The sequence below is a fragment of the Aythya ferina genome (assembly GCF_964211825.1).
Source record: "Aythya ferina genome assembly, chromosome: Z".
Classification (NCBI taxonomy): Eukaryota; Metazoa; Chordata; class Aves; order Anseriformes; family Anatidae; genus Aythya; species Aythya ferina.
This window is the reverse complement of record NC_140299.1, coordinates 83058665-83078429: the sequence shown is the minus strand read 5'-3', so window position 1 is coordinate 83078429 and position 19765 is coordinate 83058665. Positions and strand designations below refer to the sequence as shown.

General features: G+C 43.9%; 1 protein-coding gene across 5 annotated transcripts in view; it reads left to right on the top strand.

The window, feature by feature from the left end:
* Positions 1–19765, top strand: part of ARB2A (ARB2 cotranscriptional regulator A) — a 254174-nt gene that overhangs the window by 230557 nt on the left and 3852 nt on the right. The window lies entirely within an intron of this gene.

Sequence of the window (19765 nt, the reverse complement as noted above, 5' to 3'; positions counted from 1 at the left end):
CATGTAAATACTAAAGCAATTAGACTCAGTAGGTCTGTTTTGTCCATCAGATATATAGGCATAGCACTCATAGAATTATTTTTTTTTTCAAAGGCAGAATCAATTTCTGAAATCATATTTTTACTCCCATGTATCTTGGGAAGCACGGATGCATAGCATAAGCATTCTCAGCAATAAGAGTGTTTTCAGGAAGGTTAAACAAAGATAGGATGGATGTAACCCCAATAAAAAGGTGTAATTGTAGAGAATAAGGGATTTACCTAGTGTATAAAGGAGGAAGACATCTTGCTTTTATTTTATATTTTGGTTTCGGGTTTTTAGAAGGCAAAGTCATCTCTTCAGCCAAACTGCTCTTGTTTCATCTTGTTGCTTGTTTGCTTTAAAAGGCTGTACATTGTTGTTTGTGTTGTGCTCTTGTGGCAGCAAGCTGGGTGGGGCAGAGCCAGGTCCAATAGGGCATCCACAAGGGGCAGGAGTGGGGATAGGAGAGCGGTGGATGGGGTTTGCAGTGGCTTCACCTGCAGAAATACTTCCAGTGCGTGCAATGAAGCAGTGCTGGTCCCCACTTCGCCTCCTGCTCCAGGTAGGAGAGCACGGGCCCTGCTTAGGCACAGCCGAAACTCCTCTGAGCAGTGATGTTTGGTGGAAACCAAGCACTGCACTGCCTCTACAGTAGACCTTCACATTGTAAAGTGTTTGGCTATTCACCATTGAGAATGATGTCATTAGAGCATTTTGTCAGGGCTGGCCAATGCATGCCCCTGGCCAGTCACTCGTAAGCATGCCGGTGTCAGTGGTGGCTGCAAGAGGCAGCACATGCAAGCGGAGCCAAGACCTGAAGTAACCACAAGGCTTGTGCCTCATCAAAATGCATCTTGAATTCCATACGGCTGCCTGCTAAGGTATCTTGTACCATCTCCTATCAGCAGTGTATCTCCGCGCTGTGTGACATGGTCTGCTTTGAGCAGCTCCCCTCTCGGCACTCCTCTGCTCTCCATTGCTGCTGCCCGCGCCAGGCATCCCGCCAAGCATTCCGCTGCCCGCCACTGCTGACTGTGATTCCTGGGCAGACAATCTCCGACCCGGCCACTTCTCCCCACCACGGCAGAGAAAAGGGACATCTCTGGTGCCTGCTCGGCAGAGAAGGCTGATTCATGTGTAAATTGCTGGTTGCCCTTTATTTGCGGGGTCCGGGGAGAGTACACACGCAGATAAAAGGCTCGGGAGGTCAGGGCTGGGTACGTGATGGTTTCTCCTGTGGCTGTGATGGCAGGGCTGGAGTTGTTGTCAAAGATGATCAGACAGACTCCGACGCCTTATTTACCCACAGTTTAGCACGTAAAAATACATCCCAGCCAAGCAGGAGGCTTTTGCAGCATTGCAGGCCATCAGCACCATCAGCCTCCAGCACCAGGATTTCTGAACACCCTTGTCAGTGTCTCTGAGAGCAGTACCCATGTCTACATACCAGAATGCTTCTCTTTAAGCACCGTGCAGTGAGCATCCCCTGTCCTGGCAGGGCAGGCACTATCTGAGCACAGGCACGGTGCTGCTGAGCTCTGGCATCAGGGACGGGGGCACCAGCTGTGTGCCAAAACCCTCGTGGAACTCAGTTTTGCATCCCCGTAGTTCCCTATTAAACAGCTCTCTGAGTCTTCCAGCACCCTGTGTTGTGTCTCATTTAATAACGTAGTTATAATATATTTGTCTGCTTTACAACTGTATTTGTATTGGCGTGTGAAGTGTGCAGCAGCTGGGAGCTGTGTGGGGGTGGCAGAAAGTTATTTGATCTACAAAATCAGTTACCTGTCACTCAGTTGCCTTTCACTGAAACATAATAAAGAATCATTATGGGCCTATTAGCAGCGCTGATGTAAATGCATTTTACGTGCCATTTTGAGATCAACAGTTACCCACACTAAAGTAAAGTTGTTAAGCACAACCTTCTTTGTTCCAGGCAGCAAATCATAAATCAGGCAGAATATTATTGAGCTTATGAAATGTAAATCCAGGACCCTCCCGAGGGTCCGATCTGTCGGGTCAGCTTCAGCATTGGCACTGAGGGCTGTCCTTCCCCAGAACAACCACGAGGCAACCTCGGCTCTGCTAGCATACCGCCACCTACTTCATATGCACACGGATGTGTTATGAATGCTTTTTAAGAGGCTTTTGTGGGGAAGAAAAAAGCAAGCCTTTTAATATATTTTAAAAACATGAAATTAAATGGCTCAGACTGGATTAGGAGAGTGAGGGTATAACTTGTTGCACACCAGTTTTATACCTCCCGTGAGAATTCTCTTCTTTTTCATTGTTATTAACGATATCACATTTTTGTGTATAATATTGATGCTATTGAAATCACTTAACAGCTTTATTTGCCAGAGAGAACCTGTCTAAAAAAAGAAAGTTGTTAATGCTAATATTTTGAAATTCACCTCACATCCCTTGTTACTCTTTTAGTTATTTAAATTCCATTTTGAACATTCCCACACTGTCTCAGAACCTGTTTCCTCTCGATCTCACCGCTGCAGCTTGAAACACCTCTCCTCAAAGCCACCTGTAAATGCACTTTTTGCTTCTTTTAGTAGATTAGCCAGGCCCCGAGTGCCCCACACCAGGGATGGGAAGAAAATATGGAACGCGGGGTAAAGTCAGTTCTTCAGAGGTCTGTTTTACCTACCCCTTAAAGTGGTGGGCAGGAATTTATGGCCCCGCAGCGAGCAGCCAGTTGGACAGCAGAGGGGTTCTAACAAGCTTCTTCCAGACCCTGTCTGGTGGTGCCAACAATTATCAGCCTCGATTTAAATGGACTAAAGGTGGGTAAAGGCTGCGTTGTTAGCCATAAGCCTACCTGGCCATACAGCATCCTTACCTAGAGCATCTTGTTGCAGCCTTGTCAGCATTAAAACACGTTTTCTGAAAGGTGTGCTGGTAACCCAGTCTCCAAAACACTCCAGAGAGTTAGTACTTGTTTTTATTTTTATTTTTTTTCCTAGTAATATCAACCTGTGTGTACAGTAACAGAAGTGAAATATTTGGCAGTTCTATGTGTATACAAATATGCTTCATGTATATAAGTACGGAGCACAGTACACAAATATACCATTTACTTAATATAAGCAACAACATTCCGTGGCAATTTTCCTAAGAATATATTTTATACATCTGTGAAGATATATATATGATATAATTATATGACAAATAAAAATATTTGAAGGTAGTGAACAGATTTGTTTATATGCATAGTCATTTACTTACCAGGGTAGCTGATCTCAAATGCAGAACTCTTATTTACGTTGTGCCATAAACATACATTTATATACATACAAAACTATACATAACAACCGGGAGCGAATTATCAGTGCTAAAAATAAATCTTTAATTCGGGAAGCTTTGCCTGTGGCATACATGAGTACTCTGTGTTAATTTGTGGTGCAGACTGGATGAATACTGCAGTGCAATTAACCAGGTATCTGACTTTTTTGAGAGCGATCCTGTGTTGTCTTTATTTTCAAGACAAAGTTAAGTCACCTCTGATATGAAGTTACAAGAGGGCAGATTTTCAGGTGGTTTTAGCACACATTTGTGCATGAAAAATGTACATACTTCTCCATTCCTAGTTTGTGTTCACAGGCATTGTGATTTATGAGCACATATAAGTAAATATGCTACAAATTATGTATGCACTTAAACTGCATGGCATTTTAAAATTTGCATGCTATTTGCATGACATTTAAAATCTGATCCCACTGGAGCAGGCCCTGCTACCCAATGGGGAGAAATGAGCAAGAGAGGTCACAGAGCCAAAATGGCTTTTGGTAACCTTCTCCATTAAGTATGGGTCCATTGCAAAGAGGGAAAATAACTGTACACATTCATATCTTCAGCTACATACCATTAATGATTAGTGAACACTTATTCTGTGGTTTTATATCTGAATTATTACTTTGAAAAGCAGCATTTTCCATGTTGCTCTCTGGACTACTTAATGCCACAAAGAAAGTTTTGTTATTTACTATTATTTTGTGAAGGCACAAAAGAAGCAACAAAACTAATGTATTGTCATAAACAGCGTAACAGTAATTCTTACAGCTGTGCATCTCACTGCTTTCTGGATTACTTTGCAAATAATAAATCAAATTCCTCCTCAAGGTGACATGTCAGTAATTTCAAATTTGATTAGCTGTATATGAAGGATGTTGATACATTCCTACATGAGCTAATCTTTGATAGCTCAGCAGACTGACAACCTTAGCACTTCCAGTGCTCCTCCATGACGGTGTGGCACACTGAAATAACCCTAAGCTACTTAAACCTATAAAACCACAGGGAGCCTGGTTGGGGTGCGGCTCAGCCAGCTTGGCTTTGGCCTGTTGCTCCGAAGAGGATCTGGGGCATGGAGTTCAAGAATCTCAGTGGTTTGGTTTCTGATGTAGTGAACAAAAATGGATGGGACCAAAAGGGTCTGGTTCCTTGCCCCACCCTTCCACACTTCCAGGTGGTGGGGGTGAGCCCTGAGTGCGGGTCCGCACAGGATCGAGCACAGACGACCTTCCGCTACTGAATTAGAGGCTGGCTCGGCTGCTGCATCACAAAAATCCAGTGCCACAAGGGACACAGTGCTGGTGGAAAGGTGTCCAGGCACAAAACATGAGGTTTAGGTACCATCACCCTAGGTGGGTCATTTTGCTCCTGATGGAGCTTCATGGAAGTGCCAGATTTTCAACGGCCCATAGTCAAAACTTGTTACAAGTCCACAGCTCAAGCATTATTTTTTTTTGCAAAAGTGACAGAGAAGAACGGGTTTATATTGCCACTTGTGTAATGATTTGTCTTTATTTTCTTTGAAGGGACTATAGGGGAGCTCTTTGGATTGCAAAGCTGGCAATTTTATTAAATGAAATAATTTTCCAGTATTTATTTTTAAAGAGGGAAGAGCCTAATTCTTTTAGGCTTGTTTTTTATTCCCACTTCAGATTTTTCACACTTCATTCACACGCTTTATCCACATTAAGTAAAAACACATCTTATCTCAGCATTTGTATCGTGAGCCCTTTAAAGAAAACGTACTGTGCTGCCTGTTACCAGAGAAGCCTGTCAAGCAGTCTGCTGTACTTAATGACATTACTTCAAATTTAAGGCAAGATATTTTAAGAGGAAAGAAAATGCAAAACCGAAGAACGCCAGTAACACCCAATGACTGTTGCTTAACAAACTAATTTCTGCCTTGTGTAGATTTGGCTTTCTGCAGTGTGTTAGCTGCTCGGTTTTTAGCTTTAGCAGGTTAAATAAATGGAACATAGCTGTTTATGAGAGAAATGCCTATGCTAGTGCCCAATTTGCATTCAAGACTGCATACAAAGGGAGTAGAAGAGTTCTCATCCTGAAAAGATGATGATCATTTGCAAAGTTTTTACCAAATACTTGATGGCCTGTTGCATACCAGGGCACTGTCAGATGGGGTATAAATGTGTGCCTGTGGAAGGTAAAAAGATGTCATTTTCCTTTCTTCATGTCTCCAGGCCCCAGTATGTTCATGTGCATTGAAATGTAACAGCTACAGGTAGATGCACAGGATAAAAGACTCACCTGGAATAAAAGATGGTGCTTTGACATTATGACAGCTTGGAACAGCAAATAATTAGGAGTTTGGGGTTAGCAGATTTTGTACTGCACAGAGCAAACGTGGTGTCCCAAGGTAGTGAGCAAGAACTGCTCCTAAGAGTAAGTGCAACAACATCAGTCGTTGCCACACCTGGGAGGTACGTTGTGATATAGCAGCAGTAAACAAAGAAATGAACCGTAGTTGGTAATATATAAAAGATACTGGCCATAAAGCATAGATAAAAGTGTGCAAAGTGTGTTGTGTTATCTGAATGATAATATGATGCACAAACAGTGCAGTTGTCATAAATATGCTACTGAACATGAATGCTTATAGAGGTGATGGCGTTCTTGGGCAGGTTAGTGCCCTTAAACTATGCCTAGCTTAATACAGATTTTGAGAGAGTGTTATGTGCCTGCTTTTGAAACTGAGCCTGTTAGGGCTTGGCAGGGCTTAGCAGATTTTCTGTATTTGAGAATGATCAATTACATTGTTGTTTGGGGGTAATTGATTCTGTGCCTGTGGCTATGTCACCCTTCCTTCATGTCTCATTTGAAGAGTGCCATGATGTTAGCACAGAAAGGTACATGCTAACAGCTGGAGCAAGAAAAACAAACTGTGTATGGTTGGCACCCCAAAATACATGTCACAGCATCACACATCATAGCAAGTACAAGTTTAGATGCATGGATTCTTTCCGATACGTTTATCATTAAAACTGTCAGTGCTGTGTTCATGGTGCCCTGTATGAGTCTTCATACTGTTTTCTTCATTTATTCCTTTTTTTTTTTTTTTTTTTTTTAACTGTTCTGTTATCCAAACCCCAGATAGGTAACTGTTAGCTAAAGCTATGGTAGCGAATTTTGGGATGAGTCTAGAGGTGCATGTGATGTGACTGCAGCGTAATACTGCTTTTAGTGACTGGCCATTCTCAGCTCCAACGACGTATGAAATGCTCGAAGTTTTAATGGGCTAACATTATCCAGAGTCCTCCACAGTGACAGACTATTGCCCAATCAGTTCATGCTAGAGTGAGCAATGACAATGTACAAACATTTTGTATTTTATACTTTAGTGCTCCTACATATGTTGTGTCCTGCGAGTGCAATTTGTCCCCTGCAGCGAGCACAGCTCTTCGGTGCTTTCCGTGCGCCACTGGATTGGCAGAGTCACAGCTCATGCATCCTCAGATGAAGCCAGCCTGTGATGTCCATCTGGATTGCTGTACACAGCCTGTCCCAGGTGTTGGTCAGCTCCTCTGAGCCCCTACCTTACGGGCCAGTGCTTTGGGAACTTCTGGTGGGCTGCCTCAGGAAAAACTCACCACAGATGAGTTATTTGGGCTTGATTTTTATTTGAGCTTTATTTTGAGCGTAAATTATTATTTCCGTGTTATCCTCGTTCTTTACAGCAATCACAACAGCGCTGTGCAACCATAGTGGTCATGCCCCCATACAGACATGGTGTGCTCTCAGGTGGAAACAACAGTTACCTTCAGCTGGGTTAAGATAAAAATACGACTGGTAGTTCAGTAAATATGAGTGGCCATTAGAGGTGACACATATCTGAGAAGATACTCACCTGGAAACCTTGGGCCTAAGAAACCAGATGAGCCAGGCCTTTCCTGGAAGGATCAGGAACATCCTGACTGTGAATGGTTCAGTGGCACAGGATCTGCTTCTGTGGTGAGACTCCTGTCTGCAGGTGCTTCAAAACCCTCCCTGGGACTTGGGAAATCATGCAAGTTTTACTCCCCTAGTGAGATTAGTTCCCTGCTGTTGTTCTTTAAAATAGACATTGTTTTTTACTTTAAATATCTGTTTTTAAACCCAACACTTAATTCCATTCATTATCCATAGAACGGCAAATAAAGTGCCACATTTCTTGAGTTTCCCAAGCTGTATTACATTCTCCTTTGTTTCCTCGTTGCGCTTCATTATAAATGAAATTATTTCAAGTTCTGCTGAAAAACCCCAGTCTGTTTTGACCCAAGCAATGAGTCAGTGGAGGAGCCTGGTAGAGAAAGGCACAAGAGATCCTCAAGGGCAGCACAGTGTAGATGGAAGTTGTATCCGAGCAGTGCCAATAATCACGTTCCACCAGGGGCCAAGTTTCCAGTCACCAGAAGCAGTTCCCAATCTCTGCATGGTGTGATCACAAACTGTTTCCCTTGCTGCTTGCTTGGCAGCCTTCTCGCCATGCATCTCCTCCTTCCCACTGGCAGCAGTAGTCACCATGGTCCTGTCCCTGAGCCACTTGGGTATTGACTAAGCCGATTGTCTAACTTTTCCCTTCAGTCTCCACTTCAAATATTCTCTTAATGTGCTTCTTCTGTGTGCAATTCACTTTCTTTAACCTCATCAAGAAGAGAAATTTTGTCGTGTGAGGCTCTGTTGATGCAGGCCAGGTGTGGAGCTGGAAATCATAGATCCAGGCGCCTGTACTAGTGAAACCAGGCAAAGCAGCTGATATCACTAGAGTTGTTAATTGTCACCTTCTCCATGAACCAAAGCTAAGGCAGAAGGAAGCACCGACCCAGCTGGTCTGTTCTGGTGGTGCTGGGAGGGGATGGGTCCTCCAACGAGATGGAAAAACCTGCACCCCTGTGGCCTGCTGCATCTGCTCCCCTCCTTGTTACCCTCCTGCCACCGGTGCTGCTCCTGCAACACCGCCCCGGTCCCTGTCCCCACTCCCCAGCCTCTCTGCAGCCAGTTCCCTGCCCTGGGCTGCCCTCCTTCCAGCTGCAGGGCCACCTCCCTCCTGCAGCCTTCTTGCACAGCCAGCTCCGCTCTCAGTCTGCCCCCAGGATTAGCTCTCCCCTCTCTTTTGTGGCATTAAGTGGCTTTTTCTTTTCCCTTCTTCCCTTGTTTCGCCTGCATTTGGAGCGCAGGATGGAGTGAGGCCACGCTCGGTTCCTGTGCCTGATGCCACAGTGCCCACAGGGCCTGGCAGCAGGCACTGCAGGAGCAGCCCAGTTCGGCCCCGCCGGCCTGGGCTGCAGCTCGCCCCTCGCAAGCAGCATCTTCAGAGCAGCTGTGGGCCAGTTTTGGGTGCCAGCTTCTGGGGACTCTTCACTGAGCCTATGCAAATGAGACTTTTCAAAGGCTTGTGACGAGGCAGAAAGCTGGGTGGTTTTTCATGGGAACTGCAAAAGGACAACAGGGACCATACCTTCCAAATTGCAGACTATTGCTGTGAAGAATAGAGACGCAGGAGCTGCTCAGTGAATTTCTTGTAAGGCTTTCTTTTCTTTTCTCTTTCTTTTTTTTTCTTTTTCTTTTTTTCCCCAACAGGGGCAAAACATGTTTTTCCTCAATCTTATTTCCTGAAGTGACTAAATCCTTTTAGTTGAAACATAAAAAAAAATAAAAATAATCAGCCTGAGGCAGAAACAGAGCATGGGAATTTTCATCCCAAATACTTAGCTTGGCAAAATTTATAAGGAACTGAAGACAAGCTCTTATAATGGAAACTATGGAGATCCCTAACTACAAAGGATCTACTTGCTTAACACACAAAAGTCAGATAGGAATATCTCCATGACCCATTTGGGATACTAAACCCAATTAAAAAGTATCTGCTTTTCATATTTCAGAAAGCCACATTAAGCAATGGGTGTCCTAAGGAAGCATTTGGTTTTAGCACTTCCCAGCCCATACCAAAGCAGTTGCATCTATTTGATTTGCTAAGCTTGTCTGCCACAGATTTATTTGATTCTTTTTTTTTTTTTTTTTTTTCTGAACCGTTTCTGTTGTGAAACTTAATTTATGTACCAGCGTGTACATCAGAAGTCCAGCTCAGCCAGTGCTGTGCAAGGGCAGCGGCATGGTCTCCTCAAGGTGCTTCCCTATTAAAGGAAACACAGAAAATATGGAAATTATCACAGTTGAGGTGGTTGTTACTCGGATCAGTGACAGAAACCCTGGGCCATGGGGCAGATGCCATCATGGTCCTGCCCCAGCGGGGGCATTTTGGCACATGCCAGGGATGCGGTGCAATGGTGCATGGGGGCTCCTTGCATGGAGGGGAGTCACTCTTCTCCCCCAGACCCGAGCAGGACCCCTGTGCACAGAGCGAAGCCTGGGGCAGTGTTTTCTGAGCAGGGACTGGTTTTCCTGGCTTCACAAAGGAGCGATCCATATGGGAGCAAGCCCTGCACGTCCCCTTCCTTTCCCAGCTCGGAGGCAACCCCGTAGGCCTTCAGTGGAAAATCCACTGGGGGCATCTGGAGATGTGGAGGATTTGCACTGCAAGGCTCGGTGAGGTTCCTGCGGGGAGGAGCAGTCACGTAGTGCAGCTACAGAGGCACAAAATGTGAAGCATTCATGTCGTTTTGGTACTGGCTCTGAAAAGCGTGTCAAAACAGATGGGTATGTTGTTGACGGAAAGCGCGTTGCTTTTTAGTCAGTCATAGATTCCCTCTTTTTGCAAAAGACTGAAAAAAATATTTTCTTAATTTAATATAGCAATATATCGTGGTTATTACATTTCATTTATCCCTAGACTAATGGGGAATGCGCTATATATATTCCAGCCACGGCGCAAGTTTTCCTTAAGTGCTTATATATGAGCTCCCCTCCAACTTCCCTCTACAGGAGATTTAGTTTTCATATTAACTCCTTGCAGGATCTTTTATGAGCAGTGACTGTCAAACTGTGCTTGTCTGTGCATTTGTGCATGCTGATATTGTTCTCATTTAGACAAACTTCAGCTCCCACCTCAATCTTGTTTTTCCCCATGTCGTTTTTTCCCTAATATATCAACAGTTGTTTTAGGCTTGTTTTGAAAAAACAGCCTACAGTGTTTTAGACAAACCAAGCCAAATTGGAGCAATAAGTATTAAAAGATATGCACAGGGCACAAACAAAAGAATTCCCCAAATGTATTTTAGTGATTTTCTTCCTGCTTTTTTAATATAATATTTGTGGGCCAACTGTGGCAATAACTGATAATTTTAATGCAAGATGACATAATTCCAGTTCAGCAATTCTTCAGAGAGAAATTACCCTGACAACTTCTTTCCATTCTGTCTTAATTTTATAAAAAAAAATAAAAAATTAAAAAAAAAAAAAAGAGATTCTCAATGTAAGGAAAAGAAAACAATTTGAAACAAGTTTTGAAACTCATTTAAATATTTCATCTCTCTTCCACTTCCAAATATACTTTCCTGGCAGGTTCTTGCTTTTTCATTTCCAGTTCTTGAGGTTTACCATCTTTCTCACTGAGAGAGACTAAACTCAAGTTTTCTTCAGCACCCACTGAACTCTTGGCAGAAGATCCCTACCATGACATGAAGGATCTTGCTTGCTTTTTCTGTGAGCCTGACTTAGGAGCACCAGTTCTGTCATAAGACTCCACATCAGAAGGTCAATTGTTAGGTCAGGACAGTATTTCAAAATGAGAATTTGCATTTGGAAATGCACCAGGGTCATTAAGCTTTGCTATTTTCTCTCTCTCTTTTTTTTTTTTTCCCTCTCTCTGTCTGGTAGGGAAAACAAACATTGTTCCTTCAGAATGGAGGTGACTATGTCAGCTAGAAGATAGCTTTGGAGCTTGGTGGCATTTATATATATATATATGAATGGCAGTAGCAAATCAGTCCTCATTTTGGAATAAATATGGTCTCCCAAAGGGAGCTTATTTAAGTGTTGAAGTGGCTACAACCTTTTCAGCTCTTCGATTGGATGATGAATACCGTGTTAGCAGAAAGGTGTGTTTTGGGGGCTGCTTTCAGGCCCGTTGTGCTTCTCCCAAGGTTGCAAGGCAGGACATGACCTGCAGTTCCTCCAGGAGAAATCCACATCTGTCCTTCCCCATGCTGGTCCCTGGGTCCTGATGAGCTCACTCCAGCCACAGAAAAGCCAGAAAAAGCAGAAAAAGACAGAGCAAGAGTCTTCCATTTTTAAAGGGTTTATTTTTTTGTCTTTTTTTTCCTCCTTCCACCACAAACTTGACCTTTCCACGTTCATCCCAGACTCTGTTGCTGGTGGCAGACCAACCTTCCATGCATGTGCCCACCTAAGAAAAGGGGATTTCAGGCAGGGCATTGGTGGAGGTCACCCCCCCTCTGTCACAGTATGTGTTCTCATCTCATCTCAGGTACAGTCACCAACGTCTCCCCTCCCTCCCTGATGCCCTATGCTTTGCTGTGCTCTTGGTGCAGCTCCGTGGTCATTAATCTTGAATGTTCCCTCTGATGACGTCTCCAAGGTTAAGTCATGGGAAGTGCAGTGTTACTCAGCTTAGTTAAATCTAGTGTAATTCACATCTGCAAAGCCTCTGCAAATTAGTGCTTAGTCTTAAATTGCTGGTTTCCACGCTACGGACACTTCAAGTATCGAACACCAGTTCCTGATGTGTTATGAATTAGGGCGTGGAAGCCTGAAGTCCATGAGACACACGCCAGAAAAACTCAAGTTTCTGAGTGTCTCTGAGGCAAATATGCAATTAATTTAGTTTGTGACACTAAACAGCTGAGATGGCACCCGAACAGAGCATTCCTTCCCCTTTGTTTGCGGTTCCAGCCCAGATGCTGCAGGTGGCCATAGTGGTTTTGAGCCACAGTGCTCACCCACTTCACATCAACTTCACGTCAACGGGACTGTGATGGGTGCAGACCTGTATTGATTACTGGGACTTGCAGGAGAGAAAAAATCTTTGCGCTTCAGATTGGTTATAAATTATAAATAGCATCTCCAAAGGCTGTGAGTTACAGAAATAGCATTCCTCGGAGACAGCCGTATGTAAAGCTGCCGTGGGAGAGGTTATTAACTTCATGATTGCAGCACAGCTGTACTTGACCCACAACAATGATCATTGCCCATGAAATCTCGCGGTCTGGGTTCAGTCCCCTGCCTTTCTCAAGAATGTTCGTTCGCAATGACCAGCAAAGGTCATGCTTACATAAGAAGGTTGATGCTGACTGTATCAGTGTGAATTCACTGGTGAAACAGCGCTGTCTTCTTCCCACTGTAGCAATTTTTTCACAGTTTTTCTCCCATAGAGTTTTTTTTTTTTGTAATTACTTGGTAAAATTCAAATTTTAGCAGAATGAACAGAGAACCTGTCCATGACTCCAAAACTTGAATTTTAAAATCTTTTTTGTTATGCTTTTTTTGCGTTCTGGTAGCCCAGCTCTATTTTCCAGGCATTTTACAAACACAGATGTGTTTCCTTTCCATGAAGTCACTAAAAACTGTACTAAATTTCCCATGAAACCATCATTCTCACATAGAAGACTGACTGCTCATTTGTCGTAACATTCAGGGTAGGGCTGTTGTATTGTCGTGGACGTGCCCTCATTTTTCTGTCTCACCACTATCCCTGAGTGGTAGGTGCAGCCTGTGCCCATGTTTTTAAAAAACCTGGCAAAACCATGTCTCAGTCTCTGTTTTCCAGTGAGGTATTTTCAAGGAGAAGGTCTGATGAGAACAGTTTGAAGGAAAAAAAAAAAAAAGGAATTAGGAGCCATAAAGACTGGAAAGATGGTCTAGATGGATGGATGAGATCCAGGAGGAATTAAGGGACATCTGGTGGGCAAGGGTTTGGGAAGAGCTGTGAGGTGGGCAAGTTTGGGGGGAGGAATTCAGAAGTTCCTCCTGGACAAACAGGTGTCTTGAACAGAATTAAAATGGGGAAGGAGTGAAAAGAAAGTTGGGAAAAAAAGAAGGATTGAAGAGGGCATTCCTCCCTCTGAGGCCTGTGTACGTACTGAGCATTACGGAGGGGCCTCTCTATCTGCCTGAGACCCATGAAAGCATTTGCCCTGTCAAGCCTGAGGTGTTTCTGAGCATATACAGAGGCAGTGCTGTAATAAGGCACAAGCTCTAAGGTCAGGCGCAGAGGTGTCAGTGGAGCTTAGACACCTCGGGGGGCACTGAGCAGCTGAATCAGGATGCTCAGGATCATTTGGGTTTAGGCTGTTAAATTTCACCTCTTGACACAAAGAGCTAAGTCCTTTCTGGCAGCTTGTGGCACCTGGAGCAGGTGTCCGGCAGGAGAGAGGGTGGATGTCCCCATCGCTTGCCCTGTTCCCACCCTCCAGCAGCCACAGACAGCAGGATTATGGATGTGTTTTGCTCAGCTTTCCCTCAGGAGCACCGCCAGTGTCTCAGAGGCAGTGCATCTACATTGATGGGGTTTTCTTCTTCACCAGCACAAACTCAGCCAAAAAAAAAAAAAAGACCAGGAGACCAGGCAGAGACTGGGAGCTGGTGGAGACACCATGGAGGGGTTGCGTTGCATTGTGTTGACTTGGGTTGGATTGGGTTGGGTTGGGTTGGGTTGGGTTGTTTCCTTTCAAAGGCAGGGCTTTTTTACAGTGATGAGTGCTGTGTGAGCACCAGTGGCAGGAAGCACAAGACTGAGTTGCCTCTGAACTTAACTGTAAAAGTACAGTACATAAAATGCTGTTCCTGCACCTGCAAATATAGTCTGGGCTCATGTTGACTGTAATCCTCTGCCTACAAAGATACAACAGGACATTATAATCCAAGCAGAAATTTCAGAAAACAAAAACCCTTTGAAATGCTCCTTATTATGAACATTTTCCACGAGGGGGATGGGGGCAGCAGGAGTTCATTTATGCACTACAGGCTTACGACATTTGAATTCAGATTCTTGCTGAAATCCTAAAAGCACTGGGCATTTGCTGCAGCGCTTCATGGCCCATTTGTTCCTTCAGCACGGGGCCGTTTCTGTCCCTGGAAAGACCTCCTTCACTTCCGTGATTGCCAGTGTTGGCATCCACACCAGTTCTGGCACGTAAGGGGAGAAAATTATATTCAGCTGTTTTACTTTATAATTGCTTTTTTGCAATTGCAGGTCTGTGCTTATCCTGCTGGTGATTAAGGGCCCTCTTCCATTTTTATTAGGCAGGGTGTCTTTACCGTCACATAATGCAGGATTTTAAAGCACTGCCCTTCCTCGCTGCTCTGGGTGCAAGCGCTGCCATTTCCACAGCATCGCCTTGGCTGCGTGCGTGCCTGGGAGCGCCAAAGCCGTATCGGCTCGTGCTCATGCTGCTGGTACAGCTGTTCCTCGGGTGATTTACATAATTTCATTTGCTTGGTGGGTTTTACAAATCTGCGATGTTCTTCACTGAAGGAAGCTTACATCAGCATTTTCTGAATTATTTCCAATAATTAATTCTCCATCCGGATGTTTGATGGTACAATTACTATTTAGGAGCAAATAATCGTAAAACACCATCACAGAGAGTAGCTATTTTCTAAGCGCCGGTCCTTTCACACACCCGGTCCTGCTCTAATCAATGAAACTCCTTGCGTAAGTAGTGCTCTCCCACGTCAGCAGAGCTTGCCAGCAAGGGGTGTAACTTCACATCTCCGCCCTGTAAGCACTAGAATCACTGAAAAGCTTCGGGATTTTGGAATAAGCTCAGATTTTTAAATCTGCCCTGCAGTATTTCATTTGGCATGAATTAAATGAGCACACAGGTACTGCCGTGATGTGGTGTAAATGTCAAGTGCTGTGCATGCACTAGGGCAGCATTCTAGCCCCAGTCTTGGCTGCTGCCCATCCCCTAAAGCACAGCAATGGTGAGCACAGCCGCAGAAACCCCTGTTGGACTTTCCCTTGGGAAGCACAGGACAAGGAGAGGCCACTGACTGCTGTCACGGTGTGGCTGCGTGTTAAGAGCCATCGTGTACATTGGTGTTTCCCAGGTTTATAACCTGTGGGAGCCTCGAAGCTTAAATATGGGTATTATAGAGGTCTCCAAAGAAGCCAGGTGAATGAGTGTTCTTGGGAAGTGCAGGGTTTTTAAACAGGTAAAAACTTCATTTACTTATAACTTTCCTTTCCCCGATGGAGAAAATTATGTTTTTCAAATACTAACTACTTTGTGCTCTTGGGTACAATTTTATAAAGTTGGGTGTTTTGTTTTGTTTTGTTTTCTAATTTATGATAGAAGAAAAAGAACCTACATCTAAAAAGTTTACACTGATGTGTATTATCAACAGGTTTCAGAGCTATGATGTACCATGCAAATAGAATCAGTGCTACTGGTTGTCTAAATATGGCTGGTAAAATCACAAACTATTAAAAAATAGGGCTGGATGGAAAGAAACTCAAGAACATGTGCAATTTTTCAGGTATACCTGTAATATTCCCAAGAGACTGTTGCCTGACCCATTGCTACTTAATGCAATGAGATCCTGCAGCTTCCATAGGTGCTTTCTCACCACCAAAATACCTTCTGTGATGTAAAGTGAACTCCCCATCTCATATTTGACAGGCAAGGAATATTGGTGTTCATATATAAATACAGATAGATGTAGAAATGTCTGTAGATGGTGATGATAGAGATTTGCATGTAAGTGTCCATATAGAAATAGGAATAGGACGAGTTTGCTGCCCAGGACCAGTCCCTTAAAACCACTGGGTTTCTGAAACTCTTCCATCTCTTTAAATGCCATTGATCATCCTGCACCTTCAGCTGCTAACCTGTTTGTGATTCCTCCTGTTTGTAACGCAGTAGCTCTCTTTTCCTTTTTATAACGCATGCTCAAAAGAAAATGACTTGACCTGCACTCAGAAGCGAGCGACCTTACAACTTTGGCTTATTTGACCGGTTAGTGCTCAGAGAAGCAAACAAATGACCCGTGCTCTTGGGACTGCCCTTAATATTTAATGAACAGTGGTGGAAATGATGGCTGCAGTGGTGTGTTGGCTCCCAGTCTCTTTCTCACTTTGCAAACCTTGCTCTGACTCAGCTTTTGCACGAGTCTTCCCATCAGTTGTGTGCAGGGTGAGAGGAGGCTGTTAAATATTTTGTTACCTTTCCAAACCACTTGCTGCTTCTGATTATGTGCTGTAAATGAGGAAAAAAAAAAGGGGGGGGAGGGGGTGGTTCAGAGGTAATCATTGTTCTGGGCTGGTGGGATTCTTGCTGCTCCATTTCTGTCATTCTAGTAAAGATATTACAGATAATAAATGTCCAACAAAAGTAAACACTGTTGTCAGTGTCACAGGAGGTAATAGCTAAGCATAACATGCCTTAGTATGTGTAGTCTGTTCTCTGGCATTGCCAAACAGCTTCCCACGATTTTTCTCACACGAACATTCCATCTAAAACAACTTACTGTGGGACTAAGCCCTCTACTTAAGCTGTATTTCATTCCTCCAGCTTTGCCTGGTTCTTCCCTCATGGTTCCTCCAAAGAATTCATTTCCCTACCAAGACACTTCTAGATTATTATCATGTCCATGACTCCACAAACTATTACATCTAAGCCAAACTAAACACACCAAGGTTTTGTTCTTTTGTGCATGTGTGGTTTTATTATTATTATTATTATTATTATTATTATTATTATTATTATTATTATTATTATAGAAATCACTGCTTCCATTTCATTAATTGGTTTATGACTTCTCTCTTAATTTTGCTTAAGCTTTTAACACTTCTTCACCACTGAGATGTCCAGAACTGCATATGCAGAAGCTCTTAAGATCATCCTTTCTTGAACCTCTTGAGCTAATGGACTCTTCCCCAATTTTTTGCTGAAGTTCTTGTGCTCCCTGTCAGAAGTGCATAATGATTTTAAACAAATACATTTGTTAAATCTCCTGATAAAACAACTGATGATGCTCTGATCTCCTGACGATGATCTTCTGTTTTGGGGTTTCAGATCTGGAGATTTACTTCAGTAGAGCAAAGCAGTCACAGCAGCCACAGTAATTTCTGCAGAGCACATTTCACTTCCTCTGTGCAGATCCAAGGGACCCTTCTCCAAAAATAGTAAATGCAGAAACTTTATGAATTAAAAATAGTTAAACCTGTCACTCTGGATAACGTCTGATGGAGTCAGGGGTTAAAAAGTTAAGTTCCTGGTTAGAACTCTGGGAAAGGGAAGAACATCTGAAAAGACGGGTGCAGCAGGTAGGATACTGCTTTTCCTGATGCACACATGCAGGTTTGGACAGCATCATTGCATCATTACACCATTACACAATGGCATACATTAAGGATCAAGACTCTGTGTGTGTAGATACCGTGACAAGGAAAGAGAGGCCTTTCCAGCAAGGCCTTGTGAACTGCATTCACCTCCCTAGGCCAGAGGGAACATGGATCATCATCTCTTTGTGCATTTGGCATTGCTCCTCTGTGTTGTGGAAACACAGAAGCCCTGGAGGAGGCCTTGGCAAGGCTTGGTACAGGTGTGGCTCAGTGCCTGGGATGACAGACGTAGCAGCGAGGGTCCTCCCGGTGTGGCTCCCACTGACGCCAGGTGGAAGCTTTTCACTATGCAAGGTGCTTCATGGAGAGCTGTGACGCTGCCTGCTCCATCAGAGGCTAAATCCTGGGGTGCAGAGCACCCTTAATTCATTTCAAAGGCCATGGTGTTGCAGGAGGAGCTGCTGCCTCAGGGGCCGGAGCCAAGGCCAGCATCGCAGCTGGTCTCAGCGGAAAAACTTCCCAAGCAGGAAGGCCTGCGTGGCACCGGGGTCACCCACTCCGTGCTCACACGCAACACGATGCCATCTCGGCAGGCACCTATACAAGCTCCTTTTTTTCCCTCTTCCATTTTTCCTGCCCATTTAGGCTCCTTTTATTAACTATTTTTGTTTATATTTTTTTTTGTTATTGTTGTTATTGCTGTTGTTATTGTTAGCATTAGTATTGGTGTCAATATTAGTATTAGTGTCAGTATCAGTACCAGTATCAATATTACAATCAGTATTAGTATTAGTAATTATTGGTATCAGTATCAGTATTCATATTTATTAGTATTAGCATTAGTATTAGTATCAATATTAGTATTAGCATTTATTAGTATCCGTATCAGTATTAGTATATTAGTGTTAACATTTATTAGCAATAGCATTAGCATTAATATTAATAATTTGAATTTGTATTCATATTAGTGTTAGTGTTAGTGTTAGCAGTATCAATATTAGTATGTATCAGTATTAGTATCAATATTAGTGTCAATATTAGTATTATTTCTTCTCTCTTCCTTCTTTTTCTTCATGTCCTCTTCTTTGTATCACCTGCTAATTCATCCAGCTAACTAATAAGTGCTACCATTATTCTCTCAGATCACTAATAACCATGTTTAGAAGACATAAGTCCTAACACCAATCCCTCAGCGACACCACAGCTCTGTTTCCAGCCCTGCACCACACCTATTATTTCTCTTCCAAAGCCCTCTAGCCAGCCCCCAAGAAGCTCAGACAGCTTCAGCCCACCCAGAGGCAAGGGACCAGAAACCTGTGGACACTGTGGTGGTCGCCACGGGCATGGTGGGCATGCAGGAGGCAAGGTGTGCCGCGGTGGTGGCACTATGCTGCAGGTGATGCCCCACATCCCTCCCGCACTTGTGGTGTCTGACTGGGCTGTGCAGGAGGATGTGGTCATGGCCCTGTCTTCTCTGCCTGCTAGATTCCGTGGTTCAGTGAAGTGGGCGAGTTCATTTTTTATCTGTTCTTGTGAAATCTGAGCCCGTTTTGTTCTACAGCTTCTGTTCTCCTCAAGGCACCTGCGGGGTTGTTTTTTTTTTAAATGTCGATCTCTTACTTTAATAATATTCAAAGGTAAATATTATGTGTGGTGATTTCATTTAATCCTTCTTTTCTCAAATTAGCATTGTTTTTCTTCCTCCCCCCGCCCCAGTCCTCTGGTGCCTACCTGATTGTGCATGAGTTCTCAGAAATAATTGCTAGTAGTTCAGCAAGTTCATTAACTGGTTCCCCGAAGACCCTCAGATGCATGTCATCCAGACCCGGTGATTTGTATATTAAATTTTAGCGAGTATTCCCTCACCTGATTTTTTGTATCAACAACTGTATCATCAAGCCTGCGTTATTTCCAGCTGTCAGTATCTCTTTCTTGCCGTGTGTAAATTGATTCTGAAGCCCGTTCGCTGCGTTAGTCATTGCTCGTTTTCCCTCCTGGTTGCCGGATCCGCCCTCGCCTTGGCGCTGCTCCCCCGCAGTGCCCTGAACTTGACACAACACCGTTTCCCCTGCCTCCTTCCACACCAGCAGCCAGCAGGTCAGTCCTCTCTCAGACCCTTGGCTGCTCCTGCATTTTGTCCAGCAATGCCATACTGGTGCTCCCTCAGCTCCCGTTCCTATGCGGGTCCTCGGGAAGCCCTTGGGCTGCCCCTCCAGGTCTTTGCAGAGTCAGGAGAGGCAG